General features: G+C 41.3%; 1 non-coding gene across 1 annotated transcript; it reads right to left on the bottom strand.

The window, feature by feature from the left end:
• Positions 1-2,204: 2,204 nt before the first annotated feature.
• Positions 2,205-2,310, bottom strand: LOC118487879. Its single transcript, XR_004882820.1, has one exon. It is a non-coding gene; the product is annotated as a small nucleolar RNA R71 (small nucleolar RNA).
• Positions 2,311-6,883: the final 4,573 nt, after the last annotated feature.

Below are 6,883 nucleotides of genomic sequence, written 5' to 3'. Positions count from 1 at the left end.
TTCACTTTTCATGAGGTTTTTATGGAGTCTTATCATGGGATTTCGGTTACCACTTGCTTGTGAACGAAAATTGGAGCATTCTTGGAGATTTTAGAGGGAAGAACACTATCTGAATCATTAGTTTCTTGTCTTTGATCTGGATGAACAATAAGACTTTTGCTATGATGTTGTTTCAAGCCATGAGTGGCTAAGTACTCTATGATCATCTTTGGTGGAAGGTTTTGTAAGACTTTATGCTTGAATTTTATATTTCTAGAATAACAATTTCTTTCTTTGTTGAATTGCTTGTTATGGTGTGTGATTGATTACTAGTAAATTGTTGATTCTTGTGCTAAACTAATTAGAAACCATATGTTCTTGGTGCCGTTGGCAATCGAGATATCATGGGTATAGTTAGGCTTGGGTAAGGGTTGATTGATCATCGGGTAACAACCTCACGTTCTAGGAATCTGAGTACTTAGTTCATTTTCATCACTGCAACTAATCACACATGAACTATGTCTATGTAGTTCTTTCTAGTGGAATGATAGCATAAATGTTAAAGCAACACCGAAAACTGAAGATGATCATTTGTCTCTAATTTGTTTACAACCAAATCTTTTCTCTTGCAATTTTAATTAGTTAATTTTAGGTTTAAAACCAATCCAATCAAATCAACTCTTGAATTTTACTTTTATTGCAATTAGATTAATTCTAGTTAATTTTGATATACTTCAAATTAACACATTTTCCACAAGCTCCCTGTGTTCGATACCCACTTGCCACTATCTGCTTAGTAGTAATTGGATTAAATTTGATTGTGACCACGACATCACGTCAAATTTTGGCACCGTTGCCGGGGAGTAGTGCGCAACGTATGTTATTATTTTTTTTTTGAAGTTTGTTATTTTTCTGGTTTACGCTGGGTGTGTTAGTGTGCAGGTATTTACAGGTGCATGCGTACTAGAAGCTCTCACAAGCTATCACCATTGGCATTTGATCCGGAAATTGAGCGAACATTAAGGGGAAACAGGATTTTGCTAAGAGAAAACAAGTTTAGCGGTTCACCAACAACACCAACTACACCTATTACACCACTTCGATACATGGATCCACCACCACCACCCATTACGGGTGAACCTGTACCACCATCTATACCAACATCCACTCAACCTTCACCAAATACCACCATTCCAACCACTACCACCGAACCTACTTTACTTCATAATGTTACACCAACCAACACCACACAACCCATTACCACTCAAGAAGAACCAACCATTACTTTTAACCCTTCTACTACTATTCCACCATTGTCCCATTTCTTCTCGGGTGTGGGTCAATCATATTCAAACTATACCATAGCACCAAACGTAACTATTGTCCATGCTACTTCTACCTTTAGAGCATCAAACCAGTCGGGGTTTCAATATTCGGCTCTTCCATTTGGGCAATCTTTGGGTATAGGGGAGATGGATATGAGGAAGGATATGAGGATTTTGAGGGTTATGATGAAGATGGGTATGCTTATGGGGGTGAAGGAGATCAAGGAAAGTTTGGTTATGTGCAAGGCCAACTTCAAGGAAAGCCAAGTGTTGGTGGAGTGCCACAACAACAACAACTCATACCACAACATATTAGGCCGAGGCCACCAGGGCCACAAGTGCAACGTCCCGTACCATTGCAACAAGTTCGTCCACAGAATGTACAACCACAATTCCAAAGGCCAATTCAACACCCACAAATGCCACAACAACAATTTCAACAACCATTTGTACCAAAAGGGCATATACCAAGACCAATGGGTCCTATTCGTCCAAGGGGTCGGTTTGGTGTACCAAGAAGGCATCTTAGAGAACATGCGAGGGGTATTGAAGCGCATTTTAGGCTGGTGATTACTCATAATCCTTCACCGGTGGTTATTCCTCACAATAACCAAGGAAGAACTTTTGAAGTAAGGACTAATTCATTACAAAGTTTGCCGAAATATAAGGGTTTAGCAACGGAGGAACCTTACTTCCATTTGGAGGCCTATGACTCAATTTGCAATACTCTTGGGAGTCAAGGTTTTTCGGCAAATGATGTCAAGTTGGTTTTGTTTCAATTTTCTTTGAAAGATAAGGCAAAGAAGTGGTTCTACACTTTGCCTTCAGCATCTATTTATACTTGGGCGGAAATGCAACAAATTTTCCTAGACGAATTTTACACTGCCCAAAAGACCAATGATGCTGGGAAGGGGTTGAGGAGTTTCCAACAACAACAAGGCGAAATGTTTCATGAAGCCTTTGAGCGTTTCAACATGATGATTAAGAATTGCCCGCATCATGGAATTGAACTTTGGGAGTTGATGAATGCCTTCCACGAGGGGTTGAGTGCCGAAGATGCTCGTGATTTAATATCCATAACAAATGGGTCTTTTGGCACAAATTATGAGAATGACGATTGGGAGTTCTTGGAACAAATGGCAATTACTTCAAAGAGGAAAGCTCAAGCATTAAGGAGAGCAGACCGGCCGTTACCCGAACACCAGTGCATGCGGTTGACGATGGTAATGTTCAAACCTCTAATCAAATTTATGATGTTTGTGCTATTTGCAATGAAATAAGTCATGCGGCTGAAAATTGCCAAGGAATGGCGGAGGGGCAATATGAGGAAGTTCATGCGGTACAAGGTCAAGGAGGGGGTGGTAGAAACTATAACATGAATTCTAACACTTACCACCCCGGGTTGAGGAACCACCCAAATTTTCGGTATGGGAACCCTTCAAATCAATCAAACCCGAATTTTCAAGGTAGCCAAGGAAACTTTGGTTCGCGCCAACCTTACAACAATCAAAGTGGATATATAGGTGGGAACAACCAAGGGTACCAAAGGCAATATCAAACGGGTCAAGAGCAAGGGGGTCTTCGGGTGGTAATGAGATGATGGATATGTTGAAGAGCATGCAAGCGGAGATGCAAAAGAGAAACCAAATGGATGACGCCCGCATACAAAAAGACGAGGCCCGAGACAAAGCTATTCAAACTTTGACCACCCAAATGGGTCAACTCGCAACTGAAGTGTCAGAATTGAAGAAAAACAAAGGTCAATTACCAAGCGACACTAAGGTAAACCCATCTCATAGTACGTCAAGAGGTAATAATGTTAATATTCACCATGTAAGTGTCTTGAGAAGTGGGAAAGAGTACAAAACCAATCTTTTACCGGATTTGGTTGATGGGGTGGTTGAAGATATAACGGGTCAAGATAGTGAGGAAGAAAATGAACCACCTATTATTTCTTCTAAAAAACCCAATTTTGAAAAACCCGAAATTAATAAGGAAAAAGAAAATAAAAATGAAGATGAGGGATCTAGTCAAGTACCATTTCCCTCGGCTTTATTAGATCCGGGTAAGAAAAATTTCATTTCAAGACGGGGTCCTCAAAAGGAGGAAATGTGGGAGGTTTTTAAACAAGTCAAAATTAATCTTCCTTTACTTGAAGCAATCAAACAGGTACCCGCTTACGCCAAGTTCTTAAAAGAATTGTGTACTCAAAAGAGGCAACAAAAAGTGCCTAAATTGGTAGACTTGACGGAGCGGGTAAGTGCGGTCTTGAAAGGAGATCTTCCTCCTAAGCTACAAGATCCGGGAACGCCTCTCATAAATATCCAAGTTGGAAATTTTCAAACTACAAGGGCATTATTGGATCTTGGAGCCGGAGTAAGTATCCTACCGGGGGGTTATATGATACGATTTTGGTCCATTGAAACGGGTTGAGACAACGGTGGTGTTAGCCGATTTGTCTCATAAACTCCCTCGGGGTATTGTACGGGATGTGATAGTTAAGGTTGATGAGTTTTATTATCCCGTGGATTTTCTTGTGCTAGATTACTCATCCGCGGACCCAATTCAACAACAAAATGTTATCTTGGGTCGGCCGTTTTTAAACACCGCACATGCCGTTATTGATTGTCAATATGGTACGGTCGACATGACGTTCGGTAGTAGAAAGATGAGATTAAATGTTTTTACTAACGGTACTAACGTTTATGGTGATGAGTGTTTTCTAGCAGATTTTATAGATGGATACGACCCGAAGGAGTTCGAGGAAGAGATTTTGGGTTCTTGTGTTTGTGATATGTCTTTGCAGGTGCATGCATGTGATTTGGAAAGGGAAGAGAAGGAGCAAGAGGCTCTTGCGGTGAAAGAAGGAAGACCGCCATGGACCCACCAAACAGACACTCTACCGGTGGAAATTGATTCGGGCACAAAGCCTTCTTTGGAATGTCCACCAAGTGTGGAATTGAAAGAGCTACCAAAGCACTTAAAGTATGCATTTTTGGGGGAGAATGACACCTTACCGGTGATCATTGCTTCTAATTTGGCGGTGGCTCAAGAAGAGGAGTTGATACGGGTGTTGAAGGCTCACAAGGCGGCAATTGGGTGGACGATAGCTGACTTAAAAGGTATTAGTCCATCCATTGTAATGCACAAAATCATTACAAGTGAGGATGCAAAGCCGACCCGTGAAACACAAAGAAGGTTGAATCCGAACTTGAGAGAGGTGGTCAAGAAGGAAGTTATCAAGTGGTTGGATGCAGGGATCATTCATCCCATTTCGGACAATGCGTGGGTAAGTCCGACTCAGGTAGTGCCTAAAAAATCCGGCATCCAGGTAATAAAAGACGAACAAGGTGAACAAATTGCCACCCGCCCGGTCACCGGGTGACGAGTTTGCATTGATTATAGAAAATTAAACGCCGCTACCTCCAAAGACCATTTCCCGTTACCCTTCATTGACCAAATAATTGAAAAACTTTCCGGTCAAAAATACTATTGTTTTTTGGATGGGTACTCTAGATATAACCAAATTGTTATTCACCCGGACGACCAACACAAAACCACGTTTACATGCCCATATGGTACATTTGCTTTTTGGCGAATGCCATTTGGACTATGTAACGCCCCCGCCACGTTCCAAAGATGTATGATGAGTATATTTTCGGACATGGTTGCGGAATCTCTTGAAGTGTTTATGGATGATTTTTCCATCTTTGGCCCAAGTTTTGACTCTTGTCTTGATGAATTAGAAAAAGTTTTAAAAAGGTGTGTTGAGACAAACTTGGTGCTAAGTTGGGAAAAGAGCCATTTTATGGTTCAAGAGGGTTTTGTGTTGGGGCACATGATATCGGACTGGGGAATGGAGGTAGAAAGCAAAAATTCGGGTAATTTCATCTCTACCCCCACCAAAAAATGTTAAGGGGCTGAGATCATTTTTGGGACACGCGGGGTTCTATAGAAGGTTTATTAAGGGTTTTAGTGTAATTACAAAACCTTTATGTAACTTATTATTGAAAGATGTTCCATTTGATTTTACTGACGAATGTTTGCAAGCGTTTCATGTGTTGAAGGAACAGTTGGTGAAGGCTCCTATCTTGCAACCACCAGATTGGTCAAAGCCGTTTAAAATTATATGTGATGCTAGCGACACGACCATTGGAGCGGTTTTGGGTCAAATGGTCGATAAGAAGCCGGTGGTGATCTATTATGCAAGCAAAACTTTGTCCGAGGCGCAACTGAATTACACCACAACCGAGAAAGAATTATTAGCGGTGGTGTATGCCTTGGACAAGTTTAGATCCTACATTTGGGGGAGCAAGGTGATCGTGTATTCGGATCATAGTGCGGTCTGATATTTAATGGAAAAGAAGGATGCAAAGCCTCGGTTGATTCGTTGGGTGCTTTTGTTGCAAGAGTTCGATCTCGAGATTCGGGACAAAAAGGGATGTGAAAATGTTGTAGCGGATCATTTGTCCCGGATCCCATTGGAAGGTGTTGATGACCCGAGTGAAATTAATGAACGGTTTCGCGATGAACAATTGTTAGCCGTCTTTACTTTTGTTTCACCTTGGTATGCCCATTATGTGAACTATTTGGCCAAGGTTATAATTCCGAATCATTGGACGAAGAAGTGACGACAACAATTTCTTAGTCAAGTGAAACAGTATATTTGGGATGAACCAGATTTGTTCAAAATCGGACCCGATCAAGTGATACGAAGATGTGTTCCCGAAACTGAAGTTTTAGAGATTTTGATCCATGCTCATTCATCGGCATGTGGAGGGCATTTTAGTGGGAACAAGACCAGTTATCGGGTGTTATCTAGTGGGTTTTATTGGCCCACGATTTTCAAGGATTCCTGCGAGTATGCCCGAAATTGCATAAATTGTCAAAGAGTGGGAAGCATTTCAAAGCGAGATGAAATGCCGCTACAACCAATTTTTGTGGTGGAGGTATTTGATGTTTGGGGAATAGACTTCATGGGTCTTTTTCCAAACTCAAATGGGTTTTTGTATATATTGGTTGCGGTTGATTACGGTTCGAAATGGATTGAAGCTATCGCTACGAGGACCAACGATCATTCCGTTGTATGTAAGTTTGTGCAATCCAATATTTTTGCTCGATTCGGTGTGCCTAGGGCGATAATAAGTGATGGCGGTTCACATTTCAAGAACTTCAATTTTGGGAAATTATTAAAAAGATACAATGTGAATCACCGTGTTGCTACACCGTACCATCCGCAAACAAGTGGACAAGTTGAAGTATCCAACCGTCAAATTAAAGAGATTCTAATGAAGACGGTAAGAACGGATAGAAAAGATTGGTCAACCAAACTTGATGATGCGTTGTGGGCTTATCGAACGGCTTACAAAACTCCACTTGATACAACTCCGTATCGAATGGTGTATGGGAAAGGGTGTCATTTGCCTATGGAGTTAGCACATCGGGCATGTTAGGTGATTAAAACGGTGAATGTAAACTATGACGAAGCAGGTCGGGTGTGAAAGCTACAATTGAATGAGATTGAGGAAATTCGGGATCAAGCCTATGAGTGTGCATCCGCATACAAAGACAAACGGAAG

Source organism: Helianthus annuus, chromosome 15, assembly GCF_002127325.2.
Source record: "Helianthus annuus cultivar XRQ/B chromosome 15, HanXRQr2.0-SUNRISE, whole genome shotgun sequence".
NCBI lineage: Eukaryota > Viridiplantae > Streptophyta > Magnoliopsida > Asterales > Asteraceae > Helianthus > Helianthus annuus.
This window is presented reverse-complemented; position numbering and strand designations above follow the sequence as displayed.